General features: G+C 39.6%; 18 non-coding genes across 18 annotated transcripts; all 18 read left to right on the plus strand.

Moving 5' to 3' along the window:
* The first annotated feature begins 1242 nt into the window (after window positions 1–1242).
* Window positions 1243–1314, plus strand: TRNAP-AGG (transfer RNA proline (anticodon AGG)). Its single transcript has one exon. It is a non-coding gene; the product is annotated as a tRNA-Pro (tRNA).
* Window positions 1315–1602: 288 nt separating this feature from the next.
* TRNAV-CAC (transfer RNA valine (anticodon CAC)) lies at window positions 1603–1675 on the plus strand. The gene has a single exon. It is a non-coding gene; the product is annotated as a tRNA-Val (tRNA).
* Window positions 1676–3862: 2187 nt separating this feature from the next.
* TRNAP-AGG (transfer RNA proline (anticodon AGG)) lies at window positions 3863–3934 on the plus strand. The gene has a single exon. It is a non-coding gene; the product is annotated as a tRNA-Pro (tRNA).
* A 288-nt stretch (window positions 3935–4222) lies between these two features.
* Window positions 4223–4295, plus strand: TRNAV-CAC (transfer RNA valine (anticodon CAC)). The gene has a single exon. It is a non-coding gene; the product is annotated as a tRNA-Val (tRNA).
* Window positions 4296–6429: 2134 nt separating this feature from the next.
* On the plus strand, window positions 6430–6501 carry TRNAP-AGG (transfer RNA proline (anticodon AGG)). Its single transcript has one exon. It is a non-coding gene; the product is annotated as a tRNA-Pro (tRNA).
* Window positions 6502–6789: 288 nt separating this feature from the next.
* On the plus strand, window positions 6790–6862 carry TRNAV-CAC (transfer RNA valine (anticodon CAC)). The gene has a single exon. It is a non-coding gene; the product is annotated as a tRNA-Val (tRNA).
* A 2382-nt stretch (window positions 6863–9244) lies between these two features.
* On the plus strand, window positions 9245–9316 carry TRNAP-UGG (transfer RNA proline (anticodon UGG)). Its single transcript has one exon. It is a non-coding gene; the product is annotated as a tRNA-Pro (tRNA).
* A 288-nt stretch (window positions 9317–9604) lies between these two features.
* On the plus strand, window positions 9605–9677 carry TRNAV-CAC (transfer RNA valine (anticodon CAC)). Its single transcript has one exon. It is a non-coding gene; the product is annotated as a tRNA-Val (tRNA).
* A 2119-nt stretch (window positions 9678–11796) lies between these two features.
* Window positions 11797–11868, plus strand: TRNAP-AGG (transfer RNA proline (anticodon AGG)). Its single transcript has one exon. It is a non-coding gene; the product is annotated as a tRNA-Pro (tRNA).
* A 288-nt stretch (window positions 11869–12156) lies between these two features.
* TRNAV-CAC (transfer RNA valine (anticodon CAC)) lies at window positions 12157–12229 on the plus strand. The gene has a single exon. It is a non-coding gene; the product is annotated as a tRNA-Val (tRNA).
* A 2290-nt stretch (window positions 12230–14519) lies between these two features.
* Window positions 14520–14591, plus strand: TRNAP-UGG (transfer RNA proline (anticodon UGG)). The gene has a single exon. It is a non-coding gene; the product is annotated as a tRNA-Pro (tRNA).
* Window positions 14592–14879: 288 nt separating this feature from the next.
* Window positions 14880–14952, plus strand: TRNAV-CAC (transfer RNA valine (anticodon CAC)). Its single transcript has one exon. It is a non-coding gene; the product is annotated as a tRNA-Val (tRNA).
* A 2113-nt stretch (window positions 14953–17065) lies between these two features.
* On the plus strand, window positions 17066–17137 carry TRNAP-AGG (transfer RNA proline (anticodon AGG)). The gene has a single exon. It is a non-coding gene; the product is annotated as a tRNA-Pro (tRNA).
* Window positions 17138–17425: 288 nt separating this feature from the next.
* TRNAV-CAC (transfer RNA valine (anticodon CAC)) lies at window positions 17426–17498 on the plus strand. The gene has a single exon. It is a non-coding gene; the product is annotated as a tRNA-Val (tRNA).
* A 2077-nt stretch (window positions 17499–19575) lies between these two features.
* TRNAP-AGG (transfer RNA proline (anticodon AGG)) lies at window positions 19576–19647 on the plus strand. The gene has a single exon. It is a non-coding gene; the product is annotated as a tRNA-Pro (tRNA).
* A 288-nt stretch (window positions 19648–19935) lies between these two features.
* TRNAV-CAC (transfer RNA valine (anticodon CAC)) lies at window positions 19936–20008 on the plus strand. The gene has a single exon. It is a non-coding gene; the product is annotated as a tRNA-Val (tRNA).
* A 2538-nt stretch (window positions 20009–22546) lies between these two features.
* TRNAP-UGG (transfer RNA proline (anticodon UGG)) lies at window positions 22547–22618 on the plus strand. The gene has a single exon. It is a non-coding gene; the product is annotated as a tRNA-Pro (tRNA).
* A 288-nt stretch (window positions 22619–22906) lies between these two features.
* TRNAV-CAC (transfer RNA valine (anticodon CAC)) lies at window positions 22907–22979 on the plus strand. The gene has a single exon. It is a non-coding gene; the product is annotated as a tRNA-Val (tRNA).
* The last annotated feature ends 1761 nt before the right edge of the window (window positions 22980–24740 follow it).

Raw genomic sequence — 24740 nt, forward strand, 5'->3', positions numbered from 1 at the left:
GGTGTATGCATGTATCCATATATAAAGATAGATAGATAGATAGATAGATAGATAGATAGATAGATAGATAGATAGATAGATAGATAGATAGATAGATAGATAGATAGATAGATAGATAGATAGATAGATATAGGGAGAGAGAGAGCGTTAATATAAACAGAGACTTTATTTTCAATCAAGCGGTATTTTCTTTCCTTTAGGAGCAGAATGTTCTGATCATCAGCGCACCAGAATGTAGTGCTTGGTTGGCAAGCATCACATATTGTGATGTGTTAGCTAAGAGTTCCATGTCCTTCAGACTCATATATTCCTCTGTAGTTGTACCTTGGTGATTCCACAAAACATGGCATCATAATCAGCATTCTACTGCCACAGAGTGGACAGAGAAACCATTTAGAATTTCCCTGAAAAAGAAAAAAAGCATACTTAGGCAGAGCTTTGTGGACAGGAAGGACATTAGAGCAAGTGAGGAATAAGCACTGCTTTTGTTAATTTACATAGGCAGAACAGAGACTGCTGGGAAAAGCCTGAAATTAAAGGCACAGAAAATGCCTGCTTCTGGAGAGAACACTAAGAAGCATTGAAAGTTTTTCCTCTGACCCTGGCCACTCTTAAGAGGAATCCTATGATAGTCAGCAGGACCCACCCTAAAAAGGAAGGGACAGCCTTTGGACCCTTTCCACCTTTTCTATATCTCGCCTGATCGAGCCTGATTGAGCGGATAAGCACATAAGCACATGTACTTTTCATTTTGGGAAGGCATTGCTTAGCTTGTTACCAGCAGCTCAGTTATGTTATGATGTTAGAGGCTATGCAAGGAATGCTTTAGTCCTGCATTAGGCAGTTTTTATTGCTTCTTGCATTCAAGAGATAGATAATTAGCCAGAATCTGTGGCCCAGCTATTCACCTTGGCATTCCGATTTGCACAAAGGGAATCAGTATTGGAGAGAAAAGGCAAAATGTGTTTCTTATGTTGTTATGAACAGCTTTTTATTCTTTCTCTTTAGGCTCTAGCCAATGCAGAAATATATAAATAACTGCTGACTTCCTGTAAGACGTGTCCAATGCTGAGACAAAATAAAAGGGGACACTTACAAATGATAGTGCTATCGTTTGAGAAAGGGTAAGTTGACACTGAATTTCCTGTGAATTCACAGACCAAGCATGAAAAAGACCCCAGCATGATCTTCATTGCGGGCTTAGAGCTGGTATTACCTTTTCAGAGGTGAGGGTCTTTCAACGGCTCGTTGGTCTAGGGGTATGATTCTCGCTTAGGGTGCGAGAGGTCCCGGGTTCAAATCCCGGACGAGCCCTTTCATTGGTGCTCTTTTGAAGTATGCATTTCAAAGCCAATATCAATTTTCTCTTTGCAGTAGTGGATGCATATTTGCTAGAGTCTCATGCTTTTAACCTTGCCCTGCCTGAGCAAATAGGAAACATTTCTCTTTAAGCATTTTGCAAAAATGCTGAACTTGCAAGGCATATACAAGCGTTCAGATAGGGCTGTCGGGCAGGTTGCATGAAAGAAATCTAAAACCAGATGCCCTTGGAATAGCCTGTTTTGAGCAGTTTCATCACAGAAGAATCACCTGTAGATATCTGTTTCTGTAGTGTAGTGGTTATCACGTTCGCCTCACACGCAAAAGGTCCCCGGTTCGAAACCGGGCAGAAACACTAGTTATATTGTCTTGGCTGCAATGTTGAGAGTTGCCGTTTTGCATGAAATTGTCCAGGCCCTGAAGATGGGTTCATGCAGTCTCGTTCCAAGAAAGTGAATTCTCTTAAAAACAATAACATAATTGGCATGTGGATGTATATGTTGATTCACAGACCTCACTTTCAAAAGAGCCCTGCTTTCGGTTCAATGCTCAACCAGAACAAGCATTAACTTTGACAATTGTTGGCACCAATAGGCCTCTTATTTTAGTGGAGTGTTTCTGGTTTTTAAGTGCTGAGGCTTGGGCTCAATTCCTAGATGATCCTTCTCAAGGTGATGATACAAATGCATCGTCACCTTTTCGTTTAATGTCAGAATTGTTTATTTCCATTTGGTGGTGTATGAATGCTTTCGACAGTATGGGGATTTTTTCTAGCCTTGCATGAATAAAAGCATATCACTCCTCTTTATGTATTTTTCTAATACATTTATATTTGCATCTCCTCTCCTAGCATGCATTTTTGACTATCTTACAGGCTGTATATAATAAGTATCAATTCAGGGGCGCTTCTTCTACTCAAATCACAACTGTTCTATCACGACATTGATAAGCAATCTGCATCTGCTTCTGTTGTGTATTGGTTATCATATTTACCTGACGTGTGAAAGTCCCATGTTGGACAGTGCACGTTAACAAAGAAACCAATGATTTTTATTAAAAGTTGTCTCGTGTTTTGGTTACCTTGCATCAGCCAAAACATGCCAGAGATGACTTCATTTGCAGTCACTTGAAAAGTAGGGATTCTCAAATAAATGGAGAGAGGTTGAAACAAATCCAAAGAAATGCATGGCATATCTATGAGTAGGTGTATGCATGTATCCATATATAAAGATAGATAGATAGATAGATAGATAGATAGATAGATAGATAGATAGATAGATAGATAGATAGATAGATAGATAGATAGATAGATAGATAGATAGATAGATAGATAGATAGATAGATAGATAGATAGATAGATAGATAGATAGATAGATAGATAGATAGATAGATAGATAGATAGATAGATAGATAGATAGATAGATAGATATAGGGAGAGAGAGAGCGTTAATATAAACAGAGACTTTATTTTCAATCAAGCGGTATTTTCTTTCCTTTAGGAGCAGAATGTTCTGATCATCAGCGCACCAGAATGTAGTGCTTGGTTGGCAAGCATCACATATTGTGATGTGTTAGCTAAGAGTTCCATGTCCTTCAGACTCATATATTCCTCTGTAGTTGTACCTTGGTGATTCCACAAAACATGGCATCATAATCAGCATTCTACTGCCACAGAGTGGACAGAGAAACCATTTAGAATTTCCCTGAAAAAGAAAAAAAGCATACTTAGGCAGAGCTTTGTGGACAGGAAGGACATTAGAGCAAGTGAGGAATAAGCACTGCTTTTGTTAATTTACATAGGCAGAACAGAGACTGCTGGGAAAAGCCTGAAATTAAAGGCACAGAAAATGCCTGCTTCTGGAGAGAACACTAAGAAGCATTGAAAGTTTTTCCTCTGACCCTGGCCACTCTTAAGAGGAATCCTATGATAGTCAGCAGGACCCACCCTAAAAAGGAAGGGACAGCCATTTGGACCCTTTCCACCTTTTCTATATCTCGCCTGATCGAGCCTGATTGAGCGGATAAGCACATAAGCACATGTACTTCTCATTTTGGGAAGGCATTGCTTAGCTTGTTACCAGCAGCTCAGTTATGTTATGATGTTAGAGGCTATGCAAGGAATGCTTTAGTCCTGCATTAGGCAGTTTTTATTGCTTCTTGCATTCAAGAGATAGATAATTAGCCAGAATCTGTGGCCCAGCTATTCACCTTGGCATTTCGATTTGCACAAAGGGAATAAGTATTGGAGAGAAAAGGCAAAATGTGTTTCTTATGTTGTTATGAACAGCTTTTTATTCTTTCTCTTTAGGCTCTAGCCAATGCAGAAATATATAAATAACTGCTGACTTCCTGTAAGACGTGTCCAATGCTGAGACAAAATAAAAGGGGACACTTACAAATGATAGTGCTATCGTTTGAGAAAGGGTAAGTTGACACTGAATTTCCTGTGAATTCACAGACCAAGCATGAAAAAGACCCCAGCATGATCTTCATTGCGGGCTTAGAGCTGGTATTACCTTTTCAGAGGTGAGGGTCTTTCAACGGCTCGTTGGTCTAGGGGTATGATTCTCGCTTAGGGTGCGAGAGGTCCCGGGTTCAAATCCCGGACGAGCCCTTTCATTGGTGCTCTTTTGAAGTATGCATTTCAAAGCCAATATCAATTTTCTCTTTGCAGTAGTGGATGAATATTTGCTAGAGTCTCGTGCTTTTAACCTTGCCCTGCCTGAGCAAATAGGAAACATTTCTCTTTAAGCATTTTGCAAAAATGCTGAACTTGCAAGGCATATACAAGCGTTCAGATAGGGCTGTCGGGCAGGTTGCATGAAAGAAATCTAAAACCAGATGCCCTTGGAATAGTCTGTTTTGAGCAGTTTCATCACAGAAGAATCACCTGTAGGTATCTGTTTCTGTAGTGTAGTGGTTATCACCTTCGCCTCACACGCGAAAGGTCCCCGGTTCGAAACCGGGCAGAAACATTAGTTATATTGTCTTGGCTGCAATGTTGAGAGTTGCCGTTTTGCATGAAATTGTCCAGGCCCTGAAGATGGGTTCATGCAGTCTCGTTCCAAGAAAGTGAATTCTCTTAAAAACAATAACATAATTGGCATGTGGATGTATCTGTTGATTCACAGACCTCACTTTCAAAAGAGCCCTGCATTCGGTTCAATGCTCAACCAGAACAAGCATTAACTTTGAGAATTGTTGGCACAAACAGGCCTCCTATTTTAGTGGAGTGTTTCTGGTTTTAAGTGCTGAGGCTTGGGCTCAATTCCTAGATGATCCTTCTCAAGGTGATGATACAAATGCATCGTCACCTTTTCGTTTAATGTCAGAATTGTTTATTTCCATTTGGTGGTGTATGAATGCTTTCGACAGTATGGGGATTTTTTCTAGCCTTTCATGAATAAAAGCATATCACTCCTCTTTATGTATTTTTCTAATACATTTATATTTGCATCTCCTCTCCTAGCATGCATTTTTGACTATCTTACAGGCTGTATATAATAAGTATCAATTCAGGGGCGCTTCTACTACTCAAATCACAACTGTTCTATCACGACATTGATAAGCAATCTGCATCTGCTTCTGTTGTGTATTGGTTATCATGTTTACCTGACGTGTGAAAGTCCCATGTTTGACAGTGCACGTTAACAAAGAAACCAATGATTTTTATTAAAAGTTGTCTTGTGTTTTGGTTACCTTGCATCAGCCAAAACGTGCCAGAGATGACTTCATTTGCAGTCACTTGAAAAGTAGGGATTCTCAAATAAATGGCAAGAGGTTGAAACAAATCCAAAGAAATGCATGGCATATCTATGAGTAGGTGTATGCATGTATCCATATATAAAGATAGATAGATAGATAGATAGATAGATAGATAGATAGATAGATAGATAGATAGATAGATAGATAGATAGATAGATAGATAGATAGATAGATAGATAGATAGATAGATAGATAGATAGATAGATAGATAGATAGATAGATAGATAGATATAGGGAGAGAGAGAGCGTTAATATAAACAGAGACTTTATTTTCAATCAAGCGGTATTTTCTTTCCTTTAGGAGCAGAATGTTCTGATCATCAGCGCACCAGAATGTAGTGCTTGGTTGGCAAGCATCACATATTGTGATGTGTTAGCTAAGAGTTCCATGTCCTTCAGACTCATATATTCCTCTGTCGTTGTACCTTGGTGATTCCACAAAACATGGCATCATAATCAGCATTCTACTGCCACAGAGTGGACAGAGAAACCATTTAGAATTTCCCTGAAAAAGAAAAAAAGCATACTTAGGCAGAGCTTTGTGGACAGGAAGGACATTAGAGCAAGTGAGGAATAAGCACTGCTTTTGTTAATTTACATAGGCAGAACAGAGACTGCTGGGAAAAGCCTGAAATTAAAGGCACAGAAAATGCCTGCTTCTGGAGAGAACACTAAGAAGCATTGAAAGTTTTTCCTCTGACCCTGGCCACTCTTAAGAGGAATCCTATGATAGTCAGCAGGACCCACCCTAAAAAGGAAGGGACAGCCATTTGGACCCTTTCCACCTTTTCTATATCTCGCCTGATCGAGCCTGATTGAGCGGATAAGCACATAAGCACATGTACTTTTCATTTTGGGAAGGCATTGCTTAGCTTGTTACTAGCAGCTCAGTTATGTTATGATGTTAGAGGCTATGCAAGGAATGCTTTAGTCCTGCATTAGGCAGTTTTTATTGCTTCTTGCATTCAAGAGATAGATAATTAGCCAGAATCTGTGGCCCAGCTATTCACCTTGGCATTCCGATTTGCACAAAGGGAATAAGTATTTGAGAGAAAAGGCAAAATGTGTTTCCTATGTTGTTATGAACAGCTTTTTATTCTTTCTCTTTAGGCTCTAGCCAATGCAGAAATATATAAATAACTGCTGACTTCCTGTAAGACGTGTCCAATGCTGAGACAAAATAAAAGGGGACACTTACAAATGATAGTGCTATCGTTTGAGAAAGGGTAAGTTGACACTGAATTTCCTGTGAATTCACAGACCAAGCATGAAAAAGACCCCAGCATGATCTTCATTGCGGGCTTAGAGCTGGTATTACCTTTTCAGAGGTGAGGGTCTTTCAACGGCTCGTTGGTCTAGGGGTATGATTCTCGCTTAGGGTGCGAGAGGTCCCGGGTTCAAATCCCGGACGAGCCCTTTCATTGGTGCTCTTTTGAAGTATGCATTTCAAAGCCAATATCAATTTTCTCTTTGCAGTAGTGGATGCATATTTGCTAGAGTCTCATGCTTTTAACCTTGCCCTGCCTGAGCAAATAGGAAACATTTCTCTTTAAGCATTTTGCAAAAATGCTGAACTTGCAAGGCATATACAAGCGTTCAGATAGGGCTGTCGGGCAGGTTGCATGAAAGAAATCTAAAACCAGATGCCCTTGGAATAGCCTGTTTTGAGCAGTTTCATCACAGAAGAATCACCTGTAGATATCTGTTTCTGTAGTGTAGTGGTTATCACGTTCGCCTCACAGACAAAAGGTCCCCGGTTCGAAACCGGGCAGAAACACTAGTTATATTGTCTTGGCTGCAATGTTGAGAGTTGCCGTTTTGCATGAAATTGTCCAGGCCCTGAAGATGGGTTCATGCAGTCTCGTTCCAAGAAAGTGAATTCTCTTAAAAACAATAACATAATTGGCATGTGGATGTATATGTTGATTCACAGACCTCACTTTCAAAAGAGTCCTGCTTTCGGTTCAATGCTCAACCAGAACAAGCATTAACTTTGACAATTGTTGGCACCAATAGGCCTCTTATTTTAGTGGAGTGTTTCTGGTTTTTAAGTGCTGAGGCTTGGGCTCAATTCCTAGATGATCCTTCTCAAGGTGATGATACAAATGCATCGTCACCTTTTCGTTTAATGTCAGAATTGTTTATTTCCATTTGGTGGTGTATGAATGCTTTCGACAGTATGGGGATTTTTTCTAGCCTTTCATGAATAAAAGCATATCACTCCTCTTTATGTATTTTTCTAATACATTTATATTTGCATCTCCTCTCCTAGCATGCATTTTTGACTATCTTACAGGCTGTATATAATAAGTATCAATTCAGGGGCGCTTCTTCTACTCAAATCACAACTGTTCTATCACGACATTGATAAGCAATCTGCATCTGCTTCTGTTGTGTATTGGTTATCATATTTACCTGACGTGTGAAAGTCCCATGTTGGACAGTGCACGTTAACAAAGAAACCAATGATTTTTATTAAAAGTTGTCTCGTGTTTTGGTTACCTTGCATCAGCCAAACCGTGCCAGAGATTACTTCATTTGCAGTCACTTGAAAAGTAGGGATTCTCAAATAAATGGCAAGAGGTTGAAACAAATCCAAAGAAATGCATGGCATATCTATGTGTAGGTGTATGCATGTATCCATATATAAAGATAGATAGATAGATAGATAGATAGATAGATAGATAGATAGATAGATAGATAGATAGATAGATAGATAGATAGATAGATAGATAGATAGATAGATAGATAGATAGATAGATAGATAGATAGATGGATGGATGGATGGATGGATGGATGGATGGATGGATGGATGGATGGATGGATGGATGGATGGATGGATGGATGGATGGATGGATGGATGGATGAATGGATAGACGGACAGACAGACAGACAGACAGACAGACAGATAGATAGATAGATAGATAGATAGATAGATAGATAGATAGATAGATAGATAGATAGATAGATAGATAGATAGATAGATAGATAGATAGATAGATAGATAGATAGATAGATAGATAGATATAGGGAGAGAGAGAGCGTTAATATAAACAGAGACTTTATTTTCAATCAAGCGGTCTTTTCTTTCCTTTAGGAGCAGAATGTTCTGATCATCAGCGCACCAGAATGTAGTGCTTGGTTGGCAAGCATCACATATTGTGATGTGTTAGCTAAGAGTTCCATGTCCTTCAGACTCATATATTCCTCTGTAGTTGTAACTTGGTGATTCAACAAAACATGGCATCATAATCAGCATTCTACTGCCACAGAGTGGACAGAGAAACCATTTAGAATTTCCCTGAAAAAGAAAAAAAGCATACTTAGGCAGAGCTTTGTGGACAGGCAGGACATTAGAGCAAGTGAGGAATAAGCACTGCTTTTGTTAATTTACATAGGCAGAACAGAGACTGCTGGGAAAAACCTGAAATTAAAGGCACAGAAAATGCCTGCTTCTGGAGAGAACACTAAGAAGCATTGAAAGTTTTTCCTCTGACCCTGGCCACTCTTAAGAGGAATCCTATGATAGTCAGCAGGACCCACCCTAAAAAGGAAGGGACAGCCATTTGGACCCTTTCCACCTTTTCTATATCTCACCTGATTGAGCCTGATTGAGCGCTGATTGAGCGGATAAGCACATAAGCACATAAGCACATGTACTTCTCATTTTGGGAAGGTATTGCTTAGCTTGTTACCAGCAGCTCAGTTATGTTATGATGTTAGAGGCTATGCAAGGAATGCTTTAGCCCTGCATTAGGCAGTTTTTATTGCTTCTTGCATTCAAGAGATAGATAATTAGCCAGAATCTGTGGCCCAGCTATTCACCTTGGCATTCCGATTTGCACAAAGGGAATAAGTATTTGAGAGAAAAGGCAAAATGTGTTTCTTATGTTGTTATGAACAGCTTTTTATTCTTTCTCTTTAGGCTCTAGCCAATGCAGAAATATATAAATAACTGCTGACTTCCTGTAAGACTTGTCCAATGCTGAGAAAAAATAAAAGGGGACACTTATAAATGATAGTGCTATCGTTTGAGAAAGGGTAAGTTGACACTGAATTTCCTGTGAATTCACAGACCAAGCATGAAAAAGACCCCAGCATGATCTTCATTGCGGGCTTAGAGCTGGTATTACCTTTTCAGAGGTGAGGGTCTTTCAACGGCTCGTTGGTCTAGGGGTATGATTCTCGCTTTGGGTGCGAGAGGTCCCGGGTTCAAATCCCAGACGAGCCCTTTCATTGGTGCTCTTTTGAAGTATGCATTTCAAAGCCAATATCAATTTTCTCTTTGCAGTAGTGGATGATTATTTGCTAGAGTCTCATGCTTTTAACCTTGCCCTGCCTGAGCAAATAGGAAACATTTCTCTTTAAGCATTTTGCAAAAATGCTGAACTTGCAAGGCATATACAAGCGTTCAGATAGGGCTGTCGGGCAGGTTGCATGAAAGAAATCTAAAACCAGATGCCCTTGGAATAGTCTGTTTTGAGCAGTTTCATCACAGAAGAATCACCTGTAGGTATCTGTTTCTGTAGTGTAGTGGTTATCACGTTCGCCTCACACGCGAAAGGTCCCCGGTTCGAAACCGGGCAGAAACACTAGTTATATTGTCTTGGCTGCAATGTTGAGAGTTGCCGTTTTGCATGAAATTGTCCAGGCCCTGAAGATGGGTTCATGCAGTCTCGTTCCAAGAAAGTGAATTCTCTTAAAAACAATAACATAATTGGCATGTGGATGTATCTGTTGATTCACAGACCTCACTTTCAAAAGAGCCCTGCATTCGGTTCAATGCTCAACCAGAACAAGCATTAACTTTGAGAATTGTTGGCACCAACAGGCCTCTTATTTTAGTGGAGTGTTTCTGGTTTTTAAGTGCTGAGGCTTGGGCTCAATTCCTAGATGATCCTTCTCAAGGTGATGATACAAATGCATCGTCACCTTTTCGTTTAATGTCAGAATTGTTTATTTCCATTTGGTGGTGTATGAATGCTTTCGACAGTATGGGGATTTTTTCTAGCCTTGCATGAATAAAAGCATATCACTCCTCTTTATGTATTTTTCTAATACATTTATATTTGCATCTCCTCTCCTAGCATGCATTTTTGACTATCTTACAGGCTGTATATAATAAGTATCAATTCAGGGGCGCTTCTACTACTCAAATCACAACTGTTCTATCACGACATTGATAAGCAATCTGCATCTGCTTCTGTTGTGTATTGGTTATCATATTTACCTGACGTGTGAAAGTCCCATGTTTGACAGTGCACGTTAACAAAGAAACCAATGATTTTTATTAAAAGTTGTCTTGTGTTTTGGTTACCTTGCATCAGCCAAAACGTGCCAGAGATGACTTCATTTGCAGTCACTTGAAAAGTAGGGATTCTCAAATAAATGGCAAGAGGTTGAAACAAATCCAAAGAAATGCATGGCATATCTATGAGTAGGTGTATGCATGTATCCATATATAAAGATAGATAGATAGATAGATAGATAGATAGATAGATAGATAGATAGATAGATAGATAGATAGATAGATAGATAGATAGATAGATAGATAGATAGATAGATAGATAGATAGATAGATAGATAGATAGATAGATATAGGGAGAGAGAGAGCGTTAATATAAACAGAGACTTTATTTTCAATCAAGCGGTATTTTCTTTCCTTTAGGAGCAGAATGTTCTGATCATCAGCGCACCAGAATGTAGTGCTTGGTTGGCAAGCATCACATATTGTGATGTGTTAGCTAAGAGTTCCATGTCCTTCAGACTCATATATTCCTCTGTAGTTGTACCTTGGTGATTCCACAAAACATGGCATCATAATCAGCATTCTACTGCCACAGAGTGGACAGAGAAACCATTTGGAATTTCCCTGAAAAAGAAAAAAAGCATACTTAGGCAGAGCTTTGTGGACAGGAAGGACATTAGAGCAAGTGAGGAATAAGCACTGCTTTTGTTAATTTACATAGGCAGAACAGAGACTGCTGGGAAAAGCCTGAAATTAAAGGCACAGAAAATGCCTGCTTCTGGAGAGAACACTAAGAAGCATTGAAAGTTTTTCCTCTGACCCTGGCCACTCTTAAGAGGAATCCTATGATAGTCAGCAGGACCCACCCTAAAAAGGAAGGGACAGCCATTTGGACCCTTTCCACCTTTTCTATATCTCTCCTGATCGAGCCTGATTGAGCGGATAAGCACATAAGCACATGTACTTCTCATTTTGGGAAGGCATTGCTTAGCTTGTTACCAGCAGCTCAGTTATGTTATGATGTTAGAGGCTATGCAAGGAATGCTTTAGTCCTGCATTAGGCAGTTTTTATTGCTTCTTGCATTCAAGAGATAGATAATTAGCCAGAATCTGTGGCCCAGCTATTCACCTTGGCATTCCGATTTGCACAAAGGGAATAAGTATTGGAGAGAAAAGGCAAAATGTGTTTCTTATGTTGTTATGAACAGCTTTTTATTCTTTCTCTTTAGGCTCTAGCCAATGCAGAAATATATAAGTAACTGCTGACTTCCTGTAAGACGTGTCCAATGCTGAGACAAAATAAAAGGGGACACTTACAAATGATAGTGCTATCGTTTGAGAAAGGGTACGTTGACACTGAATTTCCTGTGAATTCACAGACCAAGCATGAAAAAGACCCCAGCATGATCTTCATTGTGGGCTTAGAGCTGGTATTACCTTTTCAGAGGTGAGGGTCTTTCAACGGCTTGTTGGTCTAGGGGTATGATTCTCGCTTAGGGTGCGAGAGGTCCCGGGTTCAAATCCCGGATGAGCCCTTTCATTGGTGCTCTTTTGAAGTATGCATTTCAAAGCCAATATCAATTTTCTCTTTGCAGTAGTGGATGCATATTTGCTAGAGTCTCATGCTTTTAACCTTGCCCTGCCTGAGCAAATAGGAAACATTTCTCTTTAAGCATTTTGCAAAAATGCTGAACTTGCAAGGCATATACAAGCGTTCAGATAGGGCTGTCGGGCAAGTTGCATGAAAGAAATCTAAAACCAGATGCCCTTGGAATAGCCTGTTTTGAGCAGTTTCATCACAGAAGAATCACCTGTAGGTATCTGTTTCTGTAGTGTAGTGGTTATCACGTTCGCCTCACACGTGAAAGGTCCCCGGTTCGAAACCGGGCAGAAACACTAGTTATATTGTCTTGGCTGCAATGTTGAGAGTTGCCGTTTTGCATGAAATTGTCCAGGCCCTGAAGATGGGTTCATGCAGTCTCGTTCCAAGAAAGTGAATTCTCTTAAAAACAATAACATAATTGGCATGTGGATGTATCTGTTGATTCACAGACCTCACTTTCAAAAGAGCCCTGCTTTCGGTTCAATGCTCAACCAGAACAAGCATTAACTTTGAGAATTGTTGGCACCAATAGGCCTCTTATTTTAGTGGAGTGTTTCTGGTTTTTAAGTGCTGAGGCTTGGGCTCAATTCCTAGATGATCCTTCTCAAGGTGATGATACAAATGCATCGTCACCTTTTCGTTTAATGTCAGAATTGTTTATTTCCATTTGGTGGTGTATGAATGCTTTCGACAGTATGGGGATTTTTTCTAGCCTTGCATGAATAAAAGCATATCACTCCTCTTTATGTATTTTTCTAATACATTTATATTTGCATCTCCTCTCCTAGCATGCATTTTTGACTATCTTACAGGCTGTATATAATAAGTATCAATTCAGGGGCGCTTCTTCTACTCAAATCACAACTGTTCTATCACGACATTGATAAGCAATCTGCATCTGCTTCTGTTGTGTATTGGTTATCATATTTACCTGACGTGTGAAAGTCCCATGTTGGACAGTGCACGTTAACAAAGAAACCAATGATTTTTATTAAAAGTTGTCTCGTGTTTTGGTTACCTTGCATCAGCCAAACCGTGCCAGAGATTACTTCATTTGCAGTCACTTGAAAAGTAGGGATTCTCAAATAAAAGGCAAGAGGTTGAAACAAATCCAAAGAAATGCATGGCATATCTATGTGTAGGTGTATGCATGTATCCATATATAAAGATAGATAGATAGATAGATAGATAGATAGATAGATAGATAGATAGATAGATAGATAGATAGATAGATAGATAGATAGATAGATAGATAGATAGATAGATAGATAGATAGATAGATAGATAGATAGATGGATGGATGGATGGATGGATGGATGGATGGATGGACGGATGGATGGATGGATGGATGGATGGATGAATGGATAGACGGACAGACAGACAGACAGACAGACAGACAGACAGATAGATAGATAGATAGATAGATAGATAGATAGATAGATAGATAGATAGATAGATAGAGGGAGAGAGAGAGCGTTAATATAAACAGAGACTTTATTTTCAATCAAGCGGTCTTTTCTTTCCTTTAGGAGCAGAATGTTCTGATCATCAGCGCACCAGAATATAGTGCTTGGTTGGCAAGCATCACATATTGTGATGTGTTAGCTAAGAGTTCCATGTCCTTCAGACTCATATATTCCTCTGTAGTTGTACCTTGGTGATTCCACAAAACATGGCATCATAATCAGCATTCTACTGCCACAGAGTGGACAGAGAAACCATTTAGAATTTCCCTGAAAAAGAAAAAAAGCATACTTAGGCAGAGCTTTGTGGACAGGAAGGACATTAGAGCAAGTGAGGAATAAGCACTGCTTTTGTTAATTTACATAGGCAGAACAGAGACTGCTGGGAAAAGCCTGAAATTAAAGGCACAGAAAATGCCTGCTTCTGGAGAGAACACTAAGAAGCATTGAAAGTTTTTCCTCTGACCCTGGCCACTCTTAAGAGGAATCCTATGATAGTCAGCAGGACCCACCCTAAAAAGGAAGGGACAGCCATTTGGACCCTTTCCACCTTTCCTTGATCGAGCCTGATCGAGCCTGATTGAGCGCTGATTGAGCGGATAAGCACATAAGCACATGTACTTCTCATTTTGGGAAGGTATTGCTTAGCTTGTTACCAGCAGCTCAGTTATGTTATGATGTTAGAGGCTATGCAAGGAATGCTTTAGTCCTGCATTAGGCAGTTTTTATTGCTTCTTGCATTCAAGAGATAGATAATTAGCCAGAATCTGTGGCCCAGCTATTCACCTTGGCATTCTGATTTGCACAAAGGGAATAAGTATTTGAGAGAAAAGGCAAAATGTGTTTCTTATGTTGTTATGAACAGCTTTTTATTCTTTCTCTTTAGGCTCTAGCCAATGCAGAAATATATAAATAACTGCTGACTTCCTGTAAGACTTGTCCAATGCTGAGAAAAAATAAAAGGGGACACTTACAAATGATAGTGCTATCGTTTGAGAAAGGGTAAGTTGACACTGAATTTCCTGTGAATTCACAGACCAAGCATGAAAAAGACCCCAGCATGATCTTCATTGCGGGCTTAGAGCTGGTATTACCTTTTCAGAGGTGAGGGTCTTTCAACGGCTCGTTGGTCTAGGGGTATGATTCTCGCTTTGGGTGCGAGAGGTCCTGGGTTCAAATCCCGGACGAGCCCTTTCATTGGTGCTCTTTTGAAGTATGCATTTCAAAGCCAATATCAATTTTCTCTTTGCAGTAGTGGATGATTATTTGCTAGAGTCTCATGCTTTTAACCTTGCCCTGCCTGAGCAAATAGGAAACATTTCTCTTTAAGCATTTTGCAAAAATGCTGAACTTGCAAGGCATATACAAGCGTTCAGATAGGGCTGTCGGGCAGGTTGCATGAAAGAAATCTAAAACCAGATGCCCTTGGAATAGTCTTTTTTGAGCAGTTTCATCACAGAAGAATCACCTGTAGGTATCTGTTTCTGTAGTGTAGTGGTTATCACGTTCGCCTCACACGCGAAAAGTCCCCGGTTCGAAACCGGGCAGAAACACTAGTTATATTGTCTTGGCTGCAATGTTGAGAGTTGCCGTTTTGCATGAAATTGTCCAGGCCCTGAAGATGGGTTCATGCAGTCTCGTTCCAAGAAAGTGAATTCTCTTAAAAACAATAACATAATTGGCATGTGGATGTATCTGTTGATTCACAGACCTCACTTTCAAAAGAGCCCTGCATTCGGTTCAATGCTCAACCAGAACAAGCATTAACTTTGAGAATTGTTGGCACCAACAGGCCTCCTATTTTAGTGGAGTGTTTCTGGTTTTAAGTGCTGAGGCTTGGGCTCAATTCCTAGATGATCCTTCTCAAGGTGATGATACAAATGCATCGTCACCTTTTCGTTTAATGTCAGAATTGTTTATTTCCATTTGGTGGTGTATGAATGCTTTCGACAGTATGGGGATTTTTTCTAGCCTTGCATGAATAAAAGCATATCACTCCTCTTTATGTATTTTTCTAATACATTTATATTTGCATCTCCTCTCCTAGCATGCATTTTTGACTATCTTACAGGCTGTATATAATAAGTATCAATTCAGGGGCGCTTCTACTACTCAAATCACAACTGTTCTATCACGACATTGATAAGCAATCTGCATCTGCTTCTGTTGTGTATTGGTTATCATGTTTACCTGACATGTGAAAGTCCCATGTTTGACAGTGCACGTTAACAAAGAAACCAATGATTTTTATTAAAAGTTGTCTTGTGTTTTGGTTACCGTGCATCAGCCAAAACGTGCCAGAGATGACTTCATTCGCAGTCACTTGACAAGTAGGGATTCTCAAATAAATGGCAAGAGGTTGAAACAAATCCAAAGAAATGCATGGCATATCTATGAGTAGGTGTATGCATGTATCCATATATAAAGATAAATAGATAGATAGATAGATAGATAGATAGATAGATAGATAGATAGATAGATAGATAGATAGATAGATAGATAGATAGATAGATAGATAGATAGATAGATAGATAGATAGATAGATAGATAGATATAGGAGAGAGAGAGCGTTAATATAAACAGAGACTTTATTTTCAATCAAGCGGTATTTTCTTTCCTTTAGGAGCAGAATGTTCTGATCATCAGCGCACCAGAATGTAGTGCTTGGTTGGCAAGCATCACATATTGTGATGTGTTAGCTAAGAGTTCCATGTCCTTCAGACTCATATATCCCTCTGTAGTTGTACCTCTGTGATTCCACAAAACATGGCATCATAATCAGCATTCTACTGCCACAGAGTGGACAGAGAAACCATTTAGAATTTCCCTGAAAAAGAAAAAAAGCATACTTAGGCAGAGCTTTGTGGACAGGAAGGACATTAGAGCAAGTGAGGAATAAGCACTGCTTTTGTTAATTTACATAGGCAGAACAGAGACTGCTGGGAAAAGCCTGAAATTAAAGGCACAGAAAATGCCTGCTTCTGGAGAGAACACTAAGAAGCATTGAAAGTTTTTCCTCTGACCCTGGCCACTCTTAAGAGGAATCCTATGATAGTCAGCAGGACCCACCCTAAAAAGGAAGGGACAGCCATTTGGACCCTTTCCACCTTTTCTATATCTCGCCTGATCGAGCCTGATTGAGCGGATAAGCACATAAGCACATGTACTTCTCATTTTGGGAAGGCATTGCTTAGCTTGTTACCAGCAGCTCAGTTATGTTATGATGTTAGAGGCTATGCAAGGAATGCTTTAGTCCTGCATTAGGCAGTTTTTATTGCTTCTTGCATTCAAGAGATAGATAATTAGCCAGAATCTGTGGCCCAGCTATTCACCTTGGCATTCCGATTTGCACAAAAAGAATAAGTATTGGAGAGAAAAGGCAAAATGTGTTTCTTATGTTGTTATGAACAGCTTTTTATTCTTTCTCTTTAGGCTCTAGCCAATGCAGAAATATATAAGTAACTGCTGACTTCCTGTAAGACGTGTCCAATGCTGAGACAAAATAAAAGGGGACACTTACAAATGATAGTGCTATCGTTCGAGAAAGGGTAAGTTGACACTGAATTTCCTGTGAATTCACAGACCAAGCATGAAAAAGACCCCAGCATGATCTTCATTGCGGGCTTAGAGCTGGTATTACCTTTTCAGAGGTGAGGGTCTTTCAACGGCTTGTTGGTCTAGGGGTATGATTCTCGCTTAGGGTGCGAGAGGTCCCGGGTTCAAATCCCGGATGAGCCCTTTCATTGGTGCTCTTTTGAAGTATGCATTTCAAAGCCAATATCAATTTTCTCTTTGCAGTAGTGGATGCATATTTGCTAGAGTCTCATGCTTTTAACCTTGCCCTGCCTGAGCAAATAGGAAACATTTCTCTTTAAGCATTTTGCAAAAATGCTGAACTTGCAAGGCATATACAAGCGTTCAGATAGGGCTGTCGGGCAGGTTGCATGAAAGAAATCTAAAACCAGATGCCCTTGGAATAGTCTTTTTTGAGCAGTTTCATCACAGAAGAATCACCTGTAGGTATCTGTTTCTGTAGTGTAGTGGTTATCACGTTCGCCTCACACGCGAAAAGTCCCCGGTTCGAAACCGGGCAGAAACACTAGTTATATTGTCTTGGCTGCAATGTTGAGAGTTGCCGTTTTGCATGAAATTGTCCAGGCCCTGAAGATGGGTTCATGCAGTCTCGTTCCAAGAAAGTGAATTCTCTTAAAAACAATAACATAATTGGCATGTGGATGTATCTGTTGATTCACAGACCTCACTTTCAAAAGAGCCCTGCATTCGGTTCAATGCTCAACCAGAACAAGCATTAACTTTGAGAATTGTTGGCACCAACAGGCCTCCTATTTTAGTGGAGTGTTTCTGGTTTTAAGTGCTGAGGCTTGGGCTCAATTCCTAGATGATCCTTCTCAAGGTGATGATACAAATGCATCGTCACCTTTTCGTTTAATGTCAGAATTGTTTATTTCCATTTGGTGGTGTATGAATGCTTTCGACAGTATGGGGATTTTTTCTAGCCTTGCATGAATAAAAGCATATCACTCCTCTTTATGTATTTTTCTAATACATTTATATTTGCATCTCCTCTCCTAGCATGCATTTTTGACTATCTTACAGGCTGTATATAATAAGTATCAATTCAGGGGCGCTTCTACTACTCAAATCACAACTGTTCTATCACGACATTGATAAGCAATCTGCTTCTGTTGTGTATTGGTTATCATGTTTACCTGACATGTGAAAGTCCCATGTTTGACAGTGCACGTTAACAAAGAAACCAATGATTTTTATTAAAAGTTGTCTTGTGTTTTGGTTACCGTGCATCAGCCAAAACGTGCCAGAGATGACTTCATTCGCAGTCACTTGAAAAGTAGGGATTCTCAAATAAATGGCAAGAGGTTGAAACAAATCCAAAGAAATGCATGGCATATCTATGAGTAGGTGTATGCATGTATCCATATATAAAGATAAATAGATAGATAGATAGATAGATAGATAGATAGATAGATAGATAGATAGATAGATAGATAGATAGATAGATAGATAGATAGATATAGGAGAGAGAGAGCGTTAATATAAACAGAGACTTTATTTTCAATCAAGCGGTATTTTCTTTCCTTTAGGAGCAGAATGTTCTGATCATCAGCGCACCAGAATGTAGTGCTTGGTTGGCAAGCATCACATATTGTGATGTGTTAGCTAAGAGTTCCATGTCCTTCAGACTCATATATCCCTCTGTAGTTGTACCTCTGTGATTCCACAAAACATGGCATCATAATCAGCATTCTACTGCCACAGAGTGGACAGAGAAACCATTTAGAATTTCCCTGAAAAAGAAAAAAAGCATACTTAGGCAGAGCTTTGTGGACAGGAAGGACATTAGAGCAAGTGAGGAATAAGCACTGCTTTTGTTAATTTACATAGGCAGAACAGAGACTGCTGGGAAAAGCCTGAAATTAAAGGCACAGAAAATGCCTGCTTCTGGAGAGAACACTAAGAAGCATTGAAAGTTTTTCCTCTGACCCTGGCCACTCTTAAGAGGAATCCTATGATAGTCAGCAGGACCCACCCTAAAAAGGAAGGGACAGCCATTTGGACCCTTTCCACCTTTTCTATATCTCGCCTGATCGAGCCTGATCGAGCCTGATTGAGCGGATAAGCACATAAGCACATGTACTTCTCATTTTGGGAAGGCATTGCTTAGCTTGTTACCAGCAGCTCAGTTATGTTATGATGTTAGAGGCTATGCAAGGAATGCTTTAGTCCTGCATTAGGCAGTTTTTATTGCTTCTTGCATTCAAGAGATAGATAATTAGCCAGAATCTGTGGCCCAGCTATTCACCTTGGCATTCCGATTTGCACAAAAAGAATAAGTATTGGAGAGAAAAGGCAAAATGTGTTTCTTATGTTGTTATGAACAGCTTTTTATTCTTTCTCTTTAGGCTCTAGCCAATGCAGAAATATATAAGTAACTGCTGACTTCCTGTAAGACGTGTCCAATGCTGAGACAAAATAAAAGGGGACACTTACAAATGATAGTGCTATCGTTCGAGAAAGGGTAAGTTGACACTGAATTTCCTGTGAATTCACAGACCAAGCATGAAAAAGACCCCAGCATGATCTTCATTGCGGGCTTAGAGCTGGTATTACCTTTTCAGAGGTGAGGGTCTTTCAACGGCTTGTTGGTCTAGGGGTATGATTCTCGCTTAGGGTGCGAGAGGTCCCGGGTTCAAATCCCGGATGAGCCCTTTCATTGGTGCTCTTTTGAAGTATGCATTTCAAAGCCAATATCAATTTTCTCTTTGCAGTAGTGGATGCATATTTGCTAGAGTCTCATCCTTTTAACCTTGCCCTGCCTGAGCAAATAGGAAACATTTCTCTTTAAGCATTTTGCAAAAATGCTAAACTTGCAAGGCATATACAAGCGTTCAGATAGGGCTGTCGGGCAGGTTGCATGAAAGAAATCTAAAACCAGATGCCCTTGGAATAGCCTGTTTTGAGCAGTTTCATCACAGAAGAATCACCTATAGGTATCTGTTTCTGTAGTGTAGTGGTTATCACGTTCGCCTCACACGCGAAAGGTCCCCGGTTCGAAACCGGGCAGAAACACTAGTTATATTGTCTTGGCTGCAATGTTGAGAGTTGCCGTTTTGCATGAAATTGTCCAGGCCCTGAAGATGGGTTCATGCAGTCTCGTTCCAAGAAAGTGAATTCTCTTAAAAACAATAACATAACTGGCATGTGGATGTATCTGTTGATTCACAGACCTCACTTTCAAAAGAGCCCAGCTTTCGGTTCAATGCTCAACCAGAACAAGCATTAACTTTGAGAATTGTTGGCACCAATAGGCCTCTTATTTTAGTGGAGTGTTTCTGGTTTTTAAGTGCTGAGGCTTGGGCTCAATTCCTAGATGATCCTTCTCAAGGTGATGATACAAATGCATCGTCACCTTTTCGTTTAATGTCAGAATTGTTTATTTCCATTTGGTGGTGTATGAATGCTTTCGACAGTATGGGGATTTTTTCTAGCCTTGCATGAATAAAAGCATATCACTCCTCTTTATGTATTTTTCTAATACATTTATATTTGCATCTCCTCTCCTAGCATGCATTTTTGACTATCTTACAGGCTGTATATAATAAGTATCAATTCAGGGGCGCTTCTTCTACTCAAATCACAACTGTTCTATCACGACATTGATAAGCAATCTGCATCTGCTTCTGTTGTGTATTGGTTATCATATTTACCTGACATGTGAAAGTCCCATGTTGGACAGTGCACGTTAACAAAGAAACCAATGATTTTTATTAAAAGTTGTCTCGTGTTTTGGTTACCTTGCATCAGCCAAACCGTGCCAGAGATTACTTCATTTGCAGTCACTTGAAAAGTAGGGATTCTCAAATAAATGGCAAGAGGTTGAAACAAATCCAAAGAAATGCATGGCATATCTATGTGTAGGTGTATGCATGTATCCATATATAAAGATAGATAGATAGATAGATAGATAGATAGATAGATAGATAGATAGATAGATAGATAGATAGATAGATAGATAGATAGATAGATAGATAGATAGATAGATAGATAGATAGATAGATAGATAGATAGATAGATAGATAGATAGATAGATAGATAGATAGATAGATAGATAGATGGATGGATGGATGGATGGATGGATGGATGGATGGATGGATGGATGGATGGATGGATGGATGGATGGATGGATGGATGGATGGATGGATGGATGGATGGATGAATGGATAGACGGACAGACAGACAGACAGACAGACAGACAGACAGAGAGACAGACAGATAGATAGATAGATAGATAGATAGATAGATAGATAGATAGATAGATAGATAGATAGATAGATAGATAGATAGATAGATAGATAGATAGATAGATAGATAGATAGATAGATAGATAGATAGATAGATAGATAGATAGATAGATAGATAGATAGATAGATAGATAGATAGATAGATAGATAGATAGATAGATAGATAGATAGATAGATAGATATAGGGAGAGAGAGAGCGTTAATATAAACAGAGACTTTATTTTCAATCAAGCGGTCTTTTCTTTCCTTTAGGAGCAGAATGTTCTGATCATCAGCGCACCAGAATGTAGTGCTTGGTTGGCAAGCATCACATATTGTGATGTGTTAGCTAAGAGTTCCATGTCCTTCAGACTCATATATTCCTCTGTAGTTGTACCTTGGTGATTCCACAAAACATGGCATCATAATCAGCATTCTACTGCCACAGAGTGGACAGAGAAACCATTTAGAATTTCCCTGAAAAAGAAAAAAAGCATACTTAGGCAGAGCTTTGTGGACAGGAAGGACATTAGAGCAAGTGAGGAATAAGCACTGCTTTTGTTAATTTACATAGGCAGAACAGAGACTGCTGGGAAAAGCCTGAAATTAAAGGCACAGAAAATGCCTGCTTCTGGAGAGAACACTAAGAAGCATTGAAAGTTTTTCCTCTGACCCTGGCCACTCTTAAGAGGAATCCTATGATAGTCAGCAGGACCCACCCTAAAAAGGAAGGGACAGCCATTTGGACCCTTTCCACCTTTCCTATATCTCGCCTGATCGAGCCTGATTGAGCGCTGATTGAGCGGATAAGCACATAAGCACATGTACTTCTCATTTTGGGAAGGCATTGCTTAGCTTGTTACCAGCAGCTCAGTTATGTTATGATGTTAGAGGCTATGCAAGGAATGCTTTAGTCCTGCATTAGGCAGTTTTTATTGCTTCTTGCATTCAAGAGATAGATAATTAGCCAGAATCTGTGGCCCAGCTATTCACCTTGGCATTCCGATTTGCACAAAGGGAATAAGTATTTGAGAGAAAAGGCAAAATGTGTTTCTTATGTTGTTATGAACAGCTTTTTATTCTTTCTCTTTAGGCTCTAGCCAATGCAGAAATATATAAATAACTGCTGACTTCCTGTAAGACTTGTCCAATGCTGAGAAAAAATAAAAGGGGACACTTACAAATGATAGTGCTATCGTTTGAGAAAGGGTAAGTTGACACTGAATTTCCTGTGAATTCACAGACCAAGCATGAAAAAGACCCCAGCATGATCTTCATTGCGGGCTTAGAGCTGGTATTACCTTTTCAGAGGTGAGGGTCTTTCAACGGCTCGTTGGTCTAGGGGTATGATTCTTGCTTTGGGTGCGAGAAGTCCTGGGTTCAAATCCCGGACGAGCCCTTTCATTGGTGCTCTTTTGAAGTATGCATTTCAAAGCCAATATCAATTTTCTCTTTGCAGTAGTGGATGATTATTTGCTAGAGTCTCATGCTTTTAACCTTGCCCTGCCTGAGCAAATAGGAAACATTTCTCTTTAAGCATTTTGCAAAAATGCTGAACTTGCAAGGCATATACAAGCGTTCAGATAGGGCTGTCGGGCAGGTTGCATGAAAGAAATCTAAAACCAGATGCCCTTGGAATAGTCTTTTTTGAGCAGTTTCATCACAGAAGAATCACCTGTAGGTATCTGTTTCTGTAGTGTAGTGGTTATCACGTTCGCCTCACACGCGAAAGGTCCCCGGTTCGAAACCAGGCAGAAACACTAGTTATATTGTCTTGGCTGCAATGTTGAGAGTTGCCGTTTTGCATGAAATTGTCCAGGCCCTGAAGATGGGTTCATGCAGTCTCGTTCCAAGAAAGTGAATTCTCTTAAAAACAATAACATAATTGGCATGTGGATGTATCTGTTGATTCACAGACCTCACTTTCAAAAGAGCCCTGCATTCGGTTCAATGCTGAACCAGAACAAGCATTAACTTTGAGAATTGTTGGCACCAACAGGCCTCCTATTTTAGTGGAGTGTTTCTGGTTTTAAGTGCTGAGGCTTGGGCTCAATTCCTAGATGATCCTTCTCAAGGTGATGATACAAATGCATCGTCACCTTTTCGTTTAATGTCAGAATTGTTTATTTCCATTTGGTGGTGTATGAATGCTTTCGACAGTATGGGGATTTTTTCTAGCCTTGCATGAATAAAAGCATATCACTCCTCTTTATGTATTTTTCTAATACATTTATATTTGCATCTCCTCTCCTAGCATGCATTTTTGACTATCTTACAGGCTGTATATAATAAGTATCAATTCAGGGGCGCTTCTACTACTCAAATCACAACTGTTCTATCACGACATTGATAAGCAATCTGCATCTGCTTCTGTTGTGTATTGGTTATCATGTTTACCTGACGTGTGAAAGTCCCATGTTTGACAGTGCACGTTAACAAAGAAACCAATGATTTTTATTAAAAGTTGTCTTGTGTTTTGGTTACCGTGCATCAGCCAAAACGTGCCAGAGATGACTTCATTTGCAGTCACTTGAAAAGTAGGGATTCTCAAATAAATGGCAAGAGGTTGAAACAAATCCAAAGAAATGCATGGCATATCTATGAGTAGGTGTATGCATGTATCCATATATAAAGATAGATAGATAGATAGATAGATAGATAGATAGATAGATAGATAGATAGATAGATAGATAGATAGATAGATAGATAGATAGATAGATAGATAGATAGATAGATAGATAGATAGATAGATAGATAGATAGATAGATAGATAGATAGATAGATAGATAGATAGATAGATAGATAGATAGATAGATAGATAGATAGATAGATAGATATAGGGAGAGAGAGAGCGTTAATATAAACAGAGACTTTATTTTCAATCAAGCGGTATTTTCTTTCCTTTAGGAGCAGAATGTTCTGATCATCAGCGCACCAGAATGTAGTGCTTGGTTGGCAAGCATCACATATTGTGATGTGTTAGCTAAGAGTTCCATGTCCTTCAGACTCATATATTCCTCTGTAGTTGTACCTTGGTGATTCCACAAAACATGGCATCATAATCAGCATTCTACTGCCACAGAGTGGACAGAGAAACCATTTAGAATTTCCCTGAAAAAGAAAAAAAGCATACTTAGGCAGAGCTTTGTGGACAGGAAGGACATTAGAGCAAGTGAGAAATAAGCACTGCTTTTGTTAATTTACATAGGCAGAACAGAGACTGCTGGGAAAAGCCTGAAATTAAAGGCACAGAAAATGCCTGCTTCTGGAGAGAACACTAAGAAGCATTGAAAGTTTTTCCTCTGACCCTGGCCACTCTTAAGAGGAATCCTATGATAGTCAGCAGGACCCACCCTAAAAAGGAAGGGACAGCCATTTGGACCCTTTCCACCTTTTCTATATCTCGCCTGATCGAGCCTGATTGAGCGGATAAGCACATAAGCACATGTACTTCTCATTTTGGGAAGGCATTGCTTAGCTTGTTACCAGCAGCTCAGTTATGTTATGATGTTAGAGGCTAT

Source organism: Lissotriton helveticus, chromosome 8, assembly GCF_964261635.1.
Source record: "Lissotriton helveticus chromosome 8, aLisHel1.1, whole genome shotgun sequence".
NCBI lineage: Eukaryota > Metazoa > Chordata > Amphibia > Caudata > Salamandridae > Lissotriton > Lissotriton helveticus.